The sequence below is a fragment of the Limulus polyphemus genome, unplaced genomic scaffold (genome assembly GCF_000517525.1).
Source record: "Limulus polyphemus unplaced genomic scaffold, Limulus_polyphemus-2.1.2 Scaffold821, whole genome shotgun sequence".
In the NCBI taxonomy this organism is placed as follows: Eukaryota; Metazoa; Arthropoda; class Merostomata; order Xiphosura; family Limulidae; genus Limulus; species Limulus polyphemus.
The window spans coordinates 270,098-289,138 of record NW_013666431.1 but is presented as its reverse complement, the minus strand read 5'-3'; the positions used below and the strand labels follow the sequence as shown (position 1 = coordinate 289,138).

At 34.7% G+C, this 19,041-nt stretch overlaps 1 protein-coding gene across 1 annotated transcript in view; it reads left to right on the top strand.

Moving 5' to 3' along the window:
* The window catches only part of LOC106460714 (voltage-dependent calcium channel subunit alpha-2/delta-3-like), a 214,017-nt gene that overhangs the window by 93,834 nt on the left and 101,142 nt on the right, over positions 1–19,041 (top strand). The gene's annotated exons all lie outside the window — the stretch shown is intronic.

Here is a 19,041-nt window from a genome sequence, read left to right as displayed (position 1 = left end):
GACGTCTTATATATATATATATATATATATATGTGTGTGTGTTGATATGATGTATGTATATCCCCAACTAATGTGACTTATGCAAATAAAGATTTTTTTGTTACAAATTACTAAAGCTTATATTTGTTGTTTAAGACTAATGACGTACATATTTATATTTGATTAAACAAGTTATATGATCGTTCACTGCGTTAAATTATTCAATAGCCCGTTGAAGGCTTTCGGTAAGAGGATCGAAAGTTCGTAAATAAAAAAAAAAGTAATTTGTTTAATCAAAGCTTCTAATTAGCACGTGTTATGATTAAGGGAATTTTTAATCTACTGCTCGCTGGCCGATTTCCACAGCGTGTTATCTCTAAGTGATTGAAAAATGATCGGGAAAGAGGAAACAGAGATCTGCCGACTGTTCTTATAATATTTACAGTACTGTACGTTACTAAAGCTGACGCGTGGATAGATTGCGTTTTGTCGGTAACACTCACTTTTATCCGAATTTGTTTAATCTTTTTATTTATTTTTGTAATAACTGATAACTTTCTCTGTGTTAATATTACCGCTCTGGTGCATTTTGACAGTAAAAACAAAATATGATATTTTAGTTTTAGTGCACTAGGCGTACTTAGTTCATAAACTGTTGGTTTTTAATATTAATCTCTGATTAGAGCAAGCTACCTACTTATAGTGCGAAACGAAACTTCAACCATATATCGATAATGAACATAGCTAACTAAATATGATTTATCACGTTCTTATTTATAATGATTGGAATGCATCAGTTAGATATTCTTGCTGTTAACGATATTTTCGGCCGTAATCCCAATAATATCTCAAAGTTCGGCCAGCTTAGGAGATTTTGGTAAGTCTTGATTACGTATGTTAAGCTAACAATGTAAAACAGTTTTTGTAATGAAAATATGATTATAAAAAATATAATTAAAAAGTAATAAATTTAGATATATTAAACACAGCAACCAGTACTGTTCATGAAAGTAAGTAAAAATAAATAAGGGTGTACGGTACATACTGAACACAAAAGTATCAGCAGTTAGCCCTCCACAATGCAAAATGTCTATCTCAATAGAAATCACGCTTGTAGTAATAATTTAGCACTCTTGTTTTTCCCTGGTCGCCATATCCATCCTTCTGTAGCCTCTTTCTCTGTGACATGTGAAACATTTTAATGGTGTGTTCAACAGTCAGGACTTAAAGCAATTTTTCTTCCACGCTGAACACCAGGTAGAGCTCAGCGCTTGCATAGAAATTTGTTTTGTTTTTTATCGCAACGCAACACAATAGGCTGTCTGCTTTTTGTCCATTGCAGATAATCGAACCTCGGATTTTAGCGTTGTAAATACTAAAACTTATCATTGACTCACCTGGGGACCGAACGAAGAAACCACTTTAAAACATCTTGTAAAGTTCCAGTAATTGATTTTTATTTGTTGCATCTGTATGTGAAATTTGTTTAAAAGGTATTGTGCTAGTACTGAACAGTTGAATTTTGTTACTGACATAGATTAATTGACTGATGAATTAGTAAACAGAAGAGGTTTTGAATATTCTATCAATATCTTTCAATTGTTCATCCTGTGTAACTTAAACAGTATCACCCTGCAGTCATTATGGGCCGATTTTTATCTAGAATCTATTTGTATCTCCCAACAGTCGTTATGAACCGACTGTCATCTAAAATCTATTTGTATCTCCCAACAGTCGTTATGAACCGACTGTCATCTAGAACTTGACTTGAAGCTTCCAACACTCATTGTTTACCGATTATAATCTAGAACTTGACTTGTATCTTCCAACAGTCGTTATGAACCGACTGTCATCTAGAACTTAACTTGTATCTCACAACAGTCATTATTTACCGATTATAATCTAGAATTTGACTTGTATCTCCCAACAGTCGTTATTTACCGATTATAATCTAGAACTTGTCTTGTATCCTCCAACAGTCATTATTTACCAATTATGACTGTTGGGAGATACAAGTCAAGTTCTAGATGACAATCGGTAAATAATGACTGTTGGAGGATACAAGTCAAGTTCTAGATGACAATCGGTAAATAATGACTGTTGGAGGATACAAGTCAAGTTCTAGATGACAATCGGTAAATAATGACTGTTGGAGGATACAAGTCAAGTTCTAGATGACAATCGGTAAATAATGACTGTTGGAGGATACAAGTCAAGTTCTAGATGATCCCAATAGTCGTTATGAACTGACTTTCATTTAGAATTTGACTTGTATCTTCCAACAGTCATTATTTACCGATTGTCATCTAGAACTTGACTTGTTTCTCCCAACAGTCATTATTTACCGATTAAGTTCTAGATGACAATCGGTAAATAATGACTGTTGATACAAGTCAAGTTCTAGATGACAATCGGTAAATAAGACTGTTGGAGGATACAAGTCTCCCAATAGTCGTTATGAACTGACTTTCATTTAGAATTTGACTTGTATCTTCCAACAGTCATTATTTACCGATTGTCATCTAGAACTTGACTTGTTTCTCCCAACAGTCATTATTTACCGATTGTCATATAGAACTTGACTTGTATCTCCTAGCAGTCATTATTTACCGATTGTCATCTAGAACTTGACTTATATCTCCCAACAGTCGTTATGGACTGACTTTCATCTAGAACTTTACTTGTATCTCCCCATTATTATTGTGGACTGACTTTCATCCGGGACTTAACTCGCTGAATAGCAAGGTAGAACAACTTGATCAGTTCCTGAGTCCTGTTATCTTCTTATCAGGGTTCTGTAATTATCACATTCTTCTCAGGAGCTTGCGCTTAAACTTCACTCGTCTTGCTCCTTAAGTAAAGATCCTAGAAGGGTGACATAGCCTTTAGCCATTCCTGGCATGAAATGTGCGCCCAGCTACTCAAGTCTGCTCAAGATAAAAATTACAGATTGTCTAAGTGAATAAGACAAAAGCCAGGTGTTACTTTTATAATTGTATTGAATTTATGATAACTAACCTACAATCACTAGGAATAGTTGGATAGATTTTAGCACCTCAGTGTTAAACAAAGGCCTAACCAAAGTACAAGAAAGTGGATCGAAACGTTATATATATTCATCAGCCAAGTTGTCCCTTTCAACAATAACACCAAGTGCATATGAAGCTATGAACCCCCAAAGACCAAGACATAAAGAGTATTTCCGTAAATAACTCAAGATATTCAGCTCGCCTTCGTAGAAATAACATAGTGAGGTCTCGGTACACTAAGGGTTGAGAAAGACAAAGCAAGTGAACCGAAGCGTTTACCTAGGTTTAATCCTGGTATGACAGATTTTCTGTTCAAAACTGATTCTTTGAAGATTAAAAAGTTGTCTAGTACATCTTTTCCGTTGAATTATAGTTAAGTTGAAGCGTGAGAAGAGTTAAGAAAAATCAGCTGTTGACTAACATATACAGTTATTGTTTTATTTATTTTTGAGACTGACAATCTCTTTTCACCCACTAATTCACCCTGGGTAAATAAATTAACATGGTGGCTTTCAAACACAACTTTTTAAAGAGACAGTCGACTGAAAGCTTAATTTTAGTAGTACATTTCGTTCTGAAAGACTACTGGCTAAGAAGAATTGTCTGCTGACGTGGAAAAATACTATCCAGTGACTTAGTTTAGTCTAAGTTTAGCTTTTAGTGAGAGTTCGCCTTGCTTGAATAAAATCGTCAAGAATTTCAATGAGTTTTGACGAACAAATAAAAATATGATAGTTGTCTGACAGATATTTCTTTTGGCCAACGAAAACATGCTCGGGAATTTTAAAACGTCTGTTATTAGGCCTATCTATGCTATTTCATAGAATTATAGTATTTAGAAAGTGTGACTACGATAGTCTATACACGCAATGTCAGCCTATGAATTATAACTAATGTAACTAATTTAATGAGTACTTTTATGTTTATGCCCTCCAGTGGCTCAGAAGTAAGTATAAAGGTTTATAACGTTAGAAATTGGGGTTTCAATACTTGCGTTGGACACAGCGCAGATAGCCCATTGAGCGTAACGTCAAACAAACGTTTACGTTTATGTTAAATTTATAAATATTCTTTCAAAGACGGAGTTTTTCTAGTGCTTTTTCAAAGCGAAGTGCCAAGACACCTATACTACAAGGTTATGTTTTAGAATATCGTCAGTACAGAGAAGGCCTTATCTTATAAGGTTATTCATGTGCTAATATTACCTTTGGACATTCATCTTAACAAGTGTGTGGTGTGTTTTTCTTTTTCTTAAGACGCCCGTCTTGCCAAATTCTTAAGACACCCATGTTACCGAGTTCGTGTAGTGGTAGTTCCTCCTTAAGACACCCATATTACCAAGTTCATGGAGTGCTACTTCTTTCTTAAGACACCCATGTTACCGAGTTCGTGTAGTGGTAGTTTCTCCTTAAGACACCCATATTACCAAGTTCATAGAGTGCTACTTCTTTCTTAAGACACCCATGTTACCGAGTTCGTGTAGTGGTAGTTCCTCCTTAAGACACCCATATTACCAAGTTCATGGAGTGCTACTTCTTTCTTAAGACACCTATCTTACCAGTTTCGTGATGTGCTAGTACCGCTCTATGTCACTCATTTTACCCAGTCTAGTCTGCTAACTTAAGACACTCATCTTACCAAGTTCACGGTTTACAGGTACTTCCTATCTGAGTTTATGATGTGCTAATATTGCCCAACGTTATTCATTTTTACCAAGTTCACTGTTTAGAAGTACTCCCTTAAGACACCCATCTATACGAGCTTGTGATGTGCTAATACTACCCTACTGGTTTTTGCTTGTTTGATACTCATAACATATTTAGTTTATTACGCCCCTAAGCAACATTTTGCGTTCTGATAGAAGTGTTTGAGGTTTACTTAAACGTATTCATTATTTAATAATGGTTGGAGACGGCTTGAATGGGTAATTCAGAAAAACTTTAATACAAGTTTAACATAACAGCAAATGTACAACGTTTCGACAAGGTTTTGTCATCATCGAAACGTTGTACATTTCCTGTTATGTTAAACTTATATTAACGTTTTTCTTCATTACCCATTCAAGCCGTCTCCAACCATTATTAGTCTCAAAGTGGGTTCGTCGTCATCGAATTTATTATTTATAACATGCGATAATTAACAAGGCATACAAGCGTACTCACGATACTAAACATAAGGAATACAGTCGTACTCACGATACTAAACATAAGGAATATTAGCCCTCAAGCCACCGAAGAGGGTTACTTGTTTTTAAGAATGTAGTTTATGATGAAACTGTAGTCAGAGTTATAATCCTTATGTTTAGTATCGTGAGTACGACTGTTACACTAAAATTTGGGGTTCTATTTCAGTGGTGGACACAGCATAGATAGACCATTGTACAGTTTCGTTTTTAACAACAAGCAAAATAAATACTTAGCCATTTACATATCCATGTATAATTCTTCACGAAACGTTCGGATTACTTTTCAGAAAATTTGGTTTCAAGAAATACAATATATTCTTTTTTTTCTGTTTGATTAGCTGTGGCTGTTATCTGTGCTGATGTTCGGTTACCAGAGCCCCGGAAATGACGACACAAAGACGTTGTGGCAACCCTTCTTTCCACAACTGCCTTTATATATTATATATATATATATAGGAGGTACTGGCTTTTATCAAATAGGACGTGTACGGCGACATTACTCTGGAAAAGGGGGGGGGGGACTCAATCAACACGACACTTTCGTATCTACAGCAGAAGGGCGTTGTACCCGTCGAAGTTTTAAATGAGATAGATGGAACTTCGATATTTTCCAAGTAATTAACTGGTTTTCTTGAGATAAAATCTGGAATACCTCGTGCCTATATGTCGGCAAATATAAAAGCAGGTTGACCGAACACAAATCAATGAACATATTTATTGTTACACATCGCAAAAATACTTTCCATATGTGATATAAAAATATTGTTGAATAAACAAAAAACAAATCTATGTATATGAGATGCCATATGGTGGTTAGGGCGCTCGACTCGCAATCTGCGGGGCGCGGGTTCGAATCCCCCGTCCCACCAAACATGTTCGCCCTTTCAGCCGTGGGGGCATTATAATGTGACGGCCAATGCTATTATTCGTTGGTAAAAGAGTAGCCAAAATGTTGGCGGTGGGCAGTGATGACTAGCTACCTTCCCTCAAGTTTTAACTACTAAATTAGAGACGGCTAGCGCAGATAGCCATCGTGTAGCTTTACGAGGACTTCCAAACAAACCAAAAAACCTTATGTGACAATTTCTAAAGCATTTTTATTAAACCTACCATTTGTAAGATTTTTATTAATATTTCTAGTTATAGAAATGAGACCAATATAGAGATTCCTAAAGAAGTTCCTTATTGCAAGAGTTTTGGAAAGTCTAAATAGTTCTTTCCTTGAACACAGTCGTTTGAGAGTTTAATGCGTTGTTGTTGGATTTTTTTCTCTCTGAACTTAACTCCCATATTCTAACAAAGCTATTTTATAACAAAGATATTTACAATAACGTCGGCTAAGTAACGTTTCAACATTATATAAAACTTGATTAATATCAGAATACCACAAGATAAAGGAATATCGAAATTACTTCGCAAGAATAATACGGGAATCCAACTAACCACGCGCTTTGACGTCACAGATGGTTTGGTGTATTCAAAAGGTCCTCGCAATATTAGTAATATTTGTGAGTGAAATTTATTGAAGTTAGATGTGTTAATAAATGACATTTTTTTGTTTCAAATTCTGCTTTTTCTATGTTGACTAACATAATTCGTATCTTTTGTGTTCGTCTGTGTTTCGTCTTCCGATCTTCTGTATACTCGCAAGGAACGACCGCTAGAGCGCAGCACTACTTTGGAAAACACTAACTCCCGCCATAAGATTGGGAGAGGGACGAGAATTTCCTTCTTTTTGTTTTAATTTAGATTTCTACCATTTGTTGAGCAATTTTATCTTTGAAAAACTGTAAATGCGTTGGCCTGGATTGTAGGAGATTTTTCCTTTTTGAGTGTGAGTAATGGTCTGTGGTTGTACAAGTTTAAATTCTGAAGCCAGATGAAAACGTTGTGTTAAATTAATTTTGTAATAAACCAAAACCGAGCATAGATAAATACATTTAATAAAGTTCAACTACCGCACACCTATATGTATATAAAATAAAATCATACTAAAATTACAATGAAAGGGTGGAGGAAAAATTGAATTTTGAATCTGTTTCTGTAAATAATGGAGACACCATTGGAGCTACTAATATGAGTTATACATGCAAGGTAGATACGTGTGACGTGTATGTATGGAACCGTCCAATTGGTCAGAATACATCGCATTACTTCTCATTGAAATTAGTCATAAAACTCTGGTTTTCCAAAAGTGATATTTTTTTTTTTTACTGAGTTGTTTTTTCAAATGACTGAAAAAGTACTATTTTTTTATTCTATCTAGTTTTAAAATGTGTTCTATATTCTAATTTGTACAAAATTTGAGAAATTCGATTGTAAGACTACGGAAAAATAATCTTCGTTTATTTAATCTTTTTTGAAAAAAAGACATACAAAAAGGGGAGAACATTTTGAAACTTGCTGATGAAATATGAAAGTTCGAGAGCCATAATTTCTCTAGAGCAGATTCAAATACGAAAACGCAAATGTGTCATTATTGGTCATAATGAAGATAGTTAGAGAAGTGATTATGTTAAATTTGATGTATTAGGGCGCGAAAAATAGTAGTAATCATATAGTGTGGCTTATTTAAATATAAGGGAGTAAGAAGTAGTTTCATACAAATATTTTTAAAATTGTTTGTCGATTGTTTTAACTTTATATACAATAATTTTTGATATGCGAAATTATAACAAATGAGGGTTGTTACAAAAACTTTATTTTGCGACGAACAACAACTCCAAAATGGGGGTCGTCAATTTTTATATTTCATTGCTTTCAGGCATACATTTTTGAACAAGGGTGAGCCACTTAATTTGAGTGACTTTACCTTAAATGAACAATGTAAAAATGCTATGTCAAAAAGTTAAAATTTTTGTCTACCTACCCGTAAACTAAGTTTCTCCAATTACTTTTTCTTTTTGAATGTATCTACAGTCCTTTCCGAGTTTTTTAAAAAAAAATAACACACTAAACAAAGAATGCCTTATTAAAACTAAATTTAAAAATGCGGCATTGTCTTCCTCCTATATCTTCAACCTCTTGCGAGAAATATTTCTGTATGTTTTAGAAACTTCATACAAATAGAATTTAGAAAGTTCTGCCAAAGACACTATAATTGTTATTTTTACTTTTCATTCGAATTAGATGTATAACTTATTTAATAGCAAAATTACTGTAACTATACTTGGCGAGAGAAAAAATGCGCGTTGTTTGTTGTTGGATATTACTGAGGCTTATGATTTTTTTTTTTTAGAGGCGGCATGTGTAGTTACGAAAAAACAAACAATTTTTCGACGTATTTAGCCGCATTTAAAGCATTAGTTTTTGCATGGAGCTTGAAGCGCGTTATTAGGAATTGGCATTTATCCAAAAAAAGACATGCGCCAGGTTTGGCAACCCGCCAACCCTTACAATTCTCTGTTCTAATACGTAATTGAAGTCAGCAGGCTCTGCGCGAGACTACCGATTCTCTAAGAATGACGCTCTGCGGCGATTCAATTTTGTGGAACATTAGTTCCGTTTTGAAAGGTTTGTGATCGAAATGTACTATTCACTAAGTTGCCCACAATTCAATGAGAAAAATATCTCACAGTAAGCATTTTTTAATGAAATGTACTGCTTTGTACGGTTTGACTCTGTCAAAACATTTTGAGAAGCGCCTTCTGTCCAGTTTATACTATTAGCAGAACTGGAAGTCTTTCTGTAATAATAAAAAATCAACAAGTACACTTAGCTGTAACTAAATCAACAATTTATTTTAGTAGGCCAGATTGCATAAGAGGGAATCCTCAATAGCCGCGACACTTGAAAATTTTCACACACACCCCTCCTCATGTCATCCTGTATCACTGTATCAAGTTGTGCTGATTTGGTAGTTTTTCCGAATTAGATGGGCCACACACCCCATTTTCATTGACACTAATAATGTGACGTCACAGACATTAAACCTGAGTACGCTGATTCTATATATTTATAGGCCTACTATTGTAGGGGCTGAAAGGTGTGAACGTGTGAACAGACAGACATAAACTTAGCTTTACATATTAGATATTGTTACATCTCCGTTTGTTAATTGATTTTCCGTAACTTCGTTCCGACGAAACTTTAACGACACAAGTCTTTACTTAATAAAACTGGTTTATTCTTTCCGAATATAACTTTACCAATACACTCAACTTCAACAATCGCGCTAAACAAACGCCGTAACGTCTCTCGTGCTCTCTGACTGCAGTTCAATTACTCGCTGTCTACCCACACATTACCTTCCCCTCTTTTATATACCAGCCTACCCTATCTAGCAAATACTAGAGCATTCCTGAAAGAACAAGATAGTTCTAGAAACTAGAGAGCGCCACACCAGTCACGTGACCTCGATGACGCAACAATATTTTTGTGCGCCAGCAATAAGTACCAAGCATGGGGCGCGCGAATACAAATTTCACTTTTATCACTCATCAGGATCTCTATTAACCCACCCTCAAATTGAAATTCTTTTATGCTAGTGTAAATTAATCTTTTAGACTTTAGTCGTGCTCAGATACATCAATCGAAAGGGATTGACCTCCAGAATCCAAAACTGTAATTAGATCTCAAATCCGCCAAGAAATGACGGAGCTAAAAGCTTGTAATTGAAAAATATGTACAATTAAGAAAGTATTTTTAAACTGATCAGTTCAAAACAATTATAAGCAACTCATAAATTGAAAATTACTTTAGAAATATTAATATATAATACACTATTTGCAACCACTTTTACATAATTATCAACTGTAAGAATGTAGTAATTATGATTATATTTTTGCACTCCTATAAATTTTGTCGAAATGATTTGTAGTTTTTAACGTAGACTATTGTGATAAACACAATACAAACAAAGAAAAAACTTCTCGAACTGTCATGAGGTGGATTCCCAAAACGGGGAACGTTCAATGCATTTATGGGGCTCTCAGATTTCATTTAACCGATGTACACGTTCAATACAATAATTTGAATTCAGATTTTGGAAATTTTAAATCCGAGCCCACCTCAAAGAGGTTTGTGGATCTCAGGGCTAGATCCATTGGATTTACATGAAAATTGACGAAGTTATGATTTTGATATGATACTTCCATATTAGGGACTCGCAATAGGGAATTAAGGAGGTTCTCATCATTGGCTGCACGGATTTATTTGAAAAATTAAATAAAACAACAACATTGAAATACCCACACCCCAATGAAAGAATAGACCATTCCAAGCTTTAAATTGTTGTTAAACAAACGTTTAAACAACTCTACTTATTCAATTGAAATACCCCTTTGAAAGAAAGTATGTAGGTGCTTTTTTTTGGTTTACATAGATCTTTTTTTTTTCCTGTGAATTTTCACGATTAATTTATTAATACAATAGTATTGTCTATTATATTGAAAACTTACGTATGAATACTGTTTCTTAGCGTAAGTTCCGAAACCACTTTCAGTTTATTGCTGTTATTTTTGAATGTGTCTATTGATTGCTCATTTAATTAAAGCTCTTTCAGATTTCTCCAAGAAAATAACTACTGTGATAAATTAAGATTAAACACATTTTTCGAAGCTGAATTTATGAAAGGTTGCGCTGCAGTTATTGGCTGTTTTGTTTCTTCTTCAAGAACCCCCCCCCCTCCTCCCCAGTGGCACAGCGGTATGTTTGCAGACTTACAACGCTAGGAACCGGGTTTCGATACCCGTTGCGGGAAGAGCACAGATAACCCATTATGTAGCTTTCTGTTTAATTTCAAACAAACAATCATTTCTGTTTGTTTTTTTACTTGTAACACTTCAACAAAATGATGCATATAGATGAAGCGGACTTGGCTTCAGAATTCAGCTAACAGCTTACTCCTAGAAAAGAGTATAACATCATCAAACTTTGTGAGTTAACTTGAATACTTCACCTGTTTTAGAACTTTTATACATAAATGAACTAAAACTTAAAGAAATATCTTGAAAGTATGGATACACGAGTAGTAAAATGTGGCTGAATACCGGGTATCCGTCACTAACCGGGACCGGGTTCTCCCCTTGCCCCCCCCCCCAAACAACAACAACAACACACACAAAAATTAGAAATAAAAACAAAATTGACGTTTATTGCATTTAACCAAATAATCACTAACAGAACATTCAATGCATAGTTTCTCAAACCCTAACCCCTATTGTTCTCAAAACTCCCACCTCCCCCAGAAATCCATTTCTCAAGCCTGTTATTAACCCCTATTGTTCTCAGTCAGCTTTTGTTATATATATATAAGCAAACCAATTATTGACTGTAACTTTCAGTACCGCGTTAATTGCCACATAGATTAGGGCTTAGATGCCTAACTTAAACAGTCGGCCGGAGCCGAGTATTACCGGGTGGCCCAATATCTGGCCGGGTACCCGTACATCCCTTCTTGAAAGTATAATTTTCAAACTCAGACCTATAACGTTTGTTTGTTTGTACTTAAGCACAAAGCTACACAGTGGGCTATCTGTGCTCTGTCAACCACGGGTATCGAAATCCGTATTCTAGCGTTGTAAGCCCGCAGACATACCGCTCTGCCACTGGGGAGCATAAAATTTATGTGATCGCTTAGAAATTTCTCAATCAATATGAAAGGTTTTGAAGATCTCCCTTTTGTCAAATGAAGAACCCTATCTTCTCACGGTTCTAGCGCTGTTGAGAACAGACAAACGTTATAACATTTCCAGAGATTACGTTATCGAAATTTTGTTCTTCACAAATGTTGCAAGTCACGTAGTTATATATATAAAAAAAAAAAATTGCAGTGTTCTGTTGAATTGAAAAACAATGAGAAACGTACACTCTTTATGGTTCGAAATTGTGTACAGTAAAAACTTAAGTCGGTGCACAATATAAACATAACTTTTATATTAAGTACCTTTTCTCTGCTTCAATAAACACTGTCAGTTTAATTTCAAAAAAAAAAATACGCTCTTTTTATGACATCGTATAGCTAATGTTCGGTAACACGTGGTACGTAATCCACTTTGCGTGGTTTTGCAATGTATATAAATCAATACTGCTAATGTCTTTCGGAAAATAGAACGCAACGTTCTTGGAACACGGCTGCAGTTTAACCAAGTTGAATTAATGTATATGATTTTTTAATAGTGTGTATTTAAAGATTCAAAAGCTTTAATTATTGAAAATATACACATACTTCTTCGGTTGCTTTAAATATCGGCCGACTGTGTGTGTGTGTGTTACCTGATGGTTAGTGTGCTGGTCTAAATTCGTGTTCGTGTCCCGTTACAGCAAAGTCGCGCATCGCACTTTGGGGCTGTAGGTGCGTTATAAGAATGGCGGTCAAATGTTACTATTCGAGTAAGGTAGTCCAACAGTTACCTAGTTAACAGCATTCATCGTCGCTATTTCCTCTTTGGTCTATCAATTAAAAATTAGGGACGGCTATTCGCAGATAATCGTTCTGTATCTTAGCACGAATATCCGAAATAAAGAACCAGACAAAGCTTTATGTACCGCCTATGTTCTAATGCATTTTGGCGGTAAAATATAACTTTTTTTTTCTAATGAGTCGCGCAGTTAAAAACAAATTCGTTTATTCATATAACTACTAGTATCTCTCTCTCTCTCTCTCTGTGGTATATTTAATTTGCTTTGCTTTCAGACTGTTTTGAGTGTTTCATTTTTAATTTTAGAAATGTTATTAACTGTAAACACTGTTTTTTTTCACTTCACAAAATATAAGGAAATGGCTTGCTAATGTTCAGATATGCATAAGAACAACTGGTGAACAGTAATTATTAAATTATAATATAACTGCTTCACAGTTATGAAAACCACTAATTTTCAAACTTACTTTTATACACAGGGAAAGTTGTTATGTTAGTTGAAAGAGTCGGTATAAAGTTTTACATAAATATGTCTTTAAAAGTATATTAGCTTGTACTACACATACACACTTATGACTGAACAACATGCGTAATTTCAGCTTACGTGCAAAATCGAACCAAAAAAAAAAAATAACGCGTAGTGATGTAAGATCGAGAGACAAATATAAAAACAAGAAGCAACTTCAGATGATGTAGTAAGGAGAATATCCATCATTCTGGTCATTTTTTTCTCCGTAATAATTCTCTCGCTGTGTACAAGAGAAGTTAGGTCGTTAAACAACGTTAACTTCCATGATTTTCATTGACAAGTTGCTCTGTAGCTTCGCCGATGATAAACGACGTTAGTCATACGTAGTCTGTGCCACGTTGCCCTGTCAGTGGGTTAGGCCTAGTGTCTTACACGTTTTTATTTCTTTTTTTCGTTTCCCCCCTTTTATTTTTTCATCCTTGCTGCCGTTTTTTCTTTCTCTCTCTCTCTTCTTACCTCTCACAAGTGATTTAGTCATGTGATATGGTGAATTGAGACAGAGACTTTTATACGCTATTTTATTCGGTAGAAAATTTTGTTTATTTATTCATTTTGCCCAACATGGCAACATCTTCGAATATGAAAGAAGTTTCGATTGTAATAGCGCTGCCACAGTGAAGTAGAGAAATGCTCGCTCGGTAAAGCAGCTGGTCGCGACGTATGACATATGGCTCCCGTCTCTCACCCCGGAACGTACCCTCGTCATAAGTAACCGGGCTTGAACGTTAAAGGTTTAATTGAAAAATAGATTAGAGAGGAAACATTGTATACGCATCTTACGATATATTGTACATAACAAACAGTCTTTTTGAGAATATATTATTTATCCAGAGATACAGTCCTTCGCTGACCACAGTTGACAGCAACATGAAGCTGTAGTAAAGACTGTCTAATAAGTTTTAAAACACTGCCCTGTAGATAACACTTCATGGACATAAAGTTTCTAATCGGGGTATGTAAATAATGTTTCATGCGATTTAAGACCTTTGTTTGGCTCCACAACTACATCTTGAATTTTCGTTTTACGAATAAATAAGCCTAACATACACTATATTAATAAAAATGTGTGTGTTGAGAAGATTAATATGCTAATACACTGCGTATGTCGTCGCAGTGGTGAACCGTGGCGCCAAGGGCGACATGTTTAGTACCTATATATATATGGTTCAAGGCGAATTCTCCAAAATTCGATAGTTTAATACTTCCAGAGTAGATTCATGGCTTTAAGATCATGTCACAGCTATTTCCGAGGATGAATATTTGTATCTCGAGATCGTTAAACGAAGAATGGAAGGCTGAGATCATAGAAGCACGAACTCGCACATCAGATCGCTGAGGAGAGCATGTAACACGCTCTGAAACCACACTCCAAGCCAAACTGGAGCAGTTCCCTCATCCTCACGGGAAATTCTATGGTTACGAAGCTAAAAAGCCATTGCTATGAAGTTGGCCGTATATTCTGATACTATTAATAAAATAATATCTTTCAAGGCAAAACTGCACAAGATTCCAGCAACTAATGACTGTTTTCATGAAATAGGTCAGAGAAGAAACTAGAACAACAGCAATCCCATTTTACCTTATGATTTATGCGTGTCAAATTCTGTGATGCAGCTTCAAAGGTTGTTGTTTTTCGTCTGCTTATACTGGTCTTGGAACCCAATTTCCCACATACATTAGTGGCTTATCAAGATGTGTAGTCTAAACTTCCATTGCAAAAAGCTTTTTCCATTAGCTTCAGTGTCAAAGTTCACAGTCATGGCCATCAAAATGATGAAGCTAGAAAGGGCAGGCGAGACATTGTTCTGATAAAAGAATATTAAATCATTCATTATAAAGTATCCTGTTATCTCGTTTCGTTGGAATTGAGTTCACTGAATCAACAAAAAGCAGTGCTAACGTGCTAATATTAAATCCTTCATTATACAGTATTCTGTTATCTTGTTTCGTTGGAATTGAGTTCACTGAATCAACAAAAAGCAATGCTAACGTTCTAATATTAAATCCTTCATTATACAGTATTCTGTTATCTTGTTTCGTTGGAATTGAGTTCATTGAATCAACAAAAACATTATTTTATGGTGAAGTATTCACAATATGTTCTGTAAAAAAACACAAAGAGAGAGATTAGTGATTATAGTCAGTGGTGATTTTCATATTAACATCAGTTGAGAAGTTAACGAAATAGCAGGATGTTTTAGTTATTCGTTAATCTGATCTATCGCTTTTACAATAAGTCAAAAATACAGCAGTTTATAGGCTTGTAAAGCTGGTCCTTGAATGACCGTAGATATAGTGTTCTTTATGTAGTCATCCCAACAAACATGAACTAATACAAGTCCTGCTAGCGAATATATATAGTATCCTTAGAAGTATAAGATAGACTGAGAGTTCATTGTTCGAGTTCCGTTGTTGCAAAACCACGCTCCACATTTTGGGACCTTGGTTGTGCGCTATAAAGTGACGGTGAAATCCCACTTGTCGGTCATGCAAGAGTAACTCAAGAATTGACAGTGTGTGCTCTTGAATGCCTGCCTCTCCTCTAGTTTGTCAATCTAGAATTAGATACTATTACGCAGTGTAGTATTTGTGTAGTTTTCCACGAAAATACTGAACAAACATGTCCTTTTCATATTTTCATATACAAAAACACTTGGGAGTTATGCTCACATTGTAAAATGCGTAATGCATGGGTCATCAGTGATCTTTCCCGATTACCACTAGGTGTTTTGGAATTTATTAAGATACAAGAACGTATATATTGGCTCCGGTCACAAAATGCTTCAACACAGAGGGTGCTCTATAGCCCTATTAGAGTGCAACAATAGAGAAGTCGTAACAAAAAGTTCGTTAAGACGTCCACTAGTGTCATAAGGAAGAACATGGATCCAGTCGACCTAAAGGATACTTTAATGAATGTTACTGAACAGTTGAAATACAGCAAAAAAAGTCATTCTGATATCTAAAGTAAGTCTGTGTAAACCAGAAATATGACAAGTTACTCTGTATATTTCAGTTTAGCAGAGTAACATAATCATTGGAACTTCATTAAGTTACATGCTATAAATTCTTTCTGTGAAAACTATTACAGTACTATTTTGTAATGGGGAACACAATTACAGCACTATTTTGTAATGGTGAACACTATTACAGCACTATTTTGTAATGGTGAACACTATTACAGCACTATTTTGTAATGGTGAACACTATTACAGCACTATTTTGTAATGGCGAACACTATTACAGCACTATTTTGTAATGGCGAACACTATTACAGCACTATTTTGTAACGGGGAACACTATTACAGCACTATTTTTACACGGTAACTGCTTTTTGAAGTACTATTTTGTAATGGTGAACACTATTACAGCACTATTTTGTAACGGTGAACACTATTACAGCACTATTTTTTTACACGGTAACTGCTTTTGAAGGTTCTGTGGTGCTTATAAAGAATAATCTGTTTTTCGGGTTGTATCTGAAAACTGTGTAAGATACATTGTGTATGTATACCTTTTAGGCCCAAAGGGTCTGCATTTAATCTACCCAAATCTCTGTCCTTCCTGCCTCATAATTTATTTGTTTTACTAGCTTTCCATCAACAGATCAATAGATAATACTTAGAGTAGATTAAATACTTTGAAGAGTATTTTTACAAGTGTTATATAAAGGAAGTTATTCAGTGTTCATCCCGATAATACCCATCTTTTGCACTTAATCTCATGTCATAAATCACTTATGTACAATCCCAACAAAGTTTTGTTATTCTGCTTGAACCAGTACACCCACCTATACGTTTTCTGGTTTGGCTAATACCTTTATTACTAAAAAAACAATACATATAATTCCATAGATTTCCTTGTTTTCCCGCGGAGAATTAGTTTTGGCTAAATGTTATTCCTCATTACGTAACCCAGGTGAGAAATAGTATCATTAGAACAAGCTGTCTGTTTTCACTTTACGGTTTTCTGGGTTGGAGGGTGTACCTTTTCAGTAAGTTTCCATAAGAATAGGATATTAAATTTCACCGTATAATGTTTTACCTCTTATTCTCTATATGGGTGTTTAACGGATATTATGGCGTATGACTTTTTTATAATCTCTCCACATATTGTATATTTCACGTTTATGACAGCAGGTGTCCATGTATTTGGTAGGTGTTCAGGTGATATGTATCGTCCTCTGATCAGTGAACTTAACAAGCTCATCATTTTAAAGGTTTTATGAACCATCCAAATGTTGATTATCGTGTGTACTTCGTAATTGAGCGCCGTGATATAAAAAACAAAAGTGACAATTTTTTTGATTGATTTTACGCGTCCTGTGAAGTTTGATTCACCATTATGAAATCGGGAGTACTTAAGTTGTTAACCAAATATGCAAACTTCATTCTGTTTATATATAAACACCTTCAAGACTGTTTAAAAGAAGTAAAATAGTTAATAAAAACTCCACATCAAGAAGTATAATTAGTGTTTACTTATCGAAGAGAAGCAGTGACATATTAGACATACGTATGTCAGTAATGAATGGGCTTATTAAAAACACTAAGCCTAGAGTTTTCATTAAGTTTGATGCAATTGCAGCATTAAGGCTTTTTTAGTTTTTTAAGTACCCAGTTTCTCCGCCAACATTGTAGCATTTAATATGGTAGCGGTAGGTACAAAATCTGTTATCAGTGTTATCTGCTCAAACTTGATAATAATTCTAACTTTGTGGCAAAATTTTAATCAATCTTTTCTTTTTTCTTGAATCGTCTAACTTTACTGTATCGTCACTTGTCAGTTTTGTGCTACTGTACCCATGCACTGGTATAGATCAAATGTCAATGTATTTGTAAACTAACGTTATATTAAGATTTCGGAGTGTATTTTTGTAAATCTACTTTATTTTACACACACACACACACACACACACACACACATATATATATCTGTATATGTAAAACGACCATATTTTTTATTAATTCAGTGTAAGTTTTTCTGGGCCGGTGTAAAAATATTTAGCTTGCAAATTTATCGTCCGATTCAAAACTAGCTGGGATTAAAGTCGTTACAAAGAAGAAGTGTACGTTTTCTTGTAAACCTACGTTATTTTACACATGTAGATGTAAAACAACCTTATTTTTCATTAATTCAGTGTAAATTTGTAAACCTACATTGTATAGGCTCAGTATACGTTTTCTTGTAAACCTACTTTATTTTACACATGTAGATGTAAAACAACCTTATTTTTCATTAATTCAGTGTAAGTTTGTAAACCTACATTGTATAGGCTCAGTATACGTTTTCTTGTAAACCTACTTTATTAGCTCCGCCACCAAAGGTGGACAGAAGTTGTTTTTACCCCTGTGTGTGTGTATTTGTTTGTTTGTCAGCATGATTTCAAGAAAACGGCTAAATGGACTTGGATTCATTTTTGGAAGGTCAAGGTCACAGCAAGGTCAAAAATCCAAAAAAATCCCTATCTATTAAAATGGGACCGATTTTTCACACTATATTTCTCTTTAACTCAGTCAACAATGATCAGATATTGATGAAACTTGGTGACTATAGGTAGAATATTATTTCTCATTGTCCTGCCAAAAATGGTCCGTGTCCGTTGATAACGACGGACATACTAACACATTTTCATATTTTTTGAAAGCTGCATATGATCAACGCTGCGTGGCAGAGGTATGCGCTCTAATGAGTGCCCCTGTAGTTCTATGTAGGTTCATTTTGTGTTTTTCTAAGTCAACCTCTCATTTTGCTATTTTTTTAAATCACCTTTATTTTAAATAGATTCAGTATATGTATTCTTTCAAACTAACTGTATTTTAGATATGTTCAATGTGTATTCTTGCAAACTAACTGTATTTTAGATGTGTATTCTTTCAAACTAACTGTATTTTAAATATATTCAGTATATGTATTCTTTCAAACTAACTGTATTTTAAATATATTCAGTATATGTAT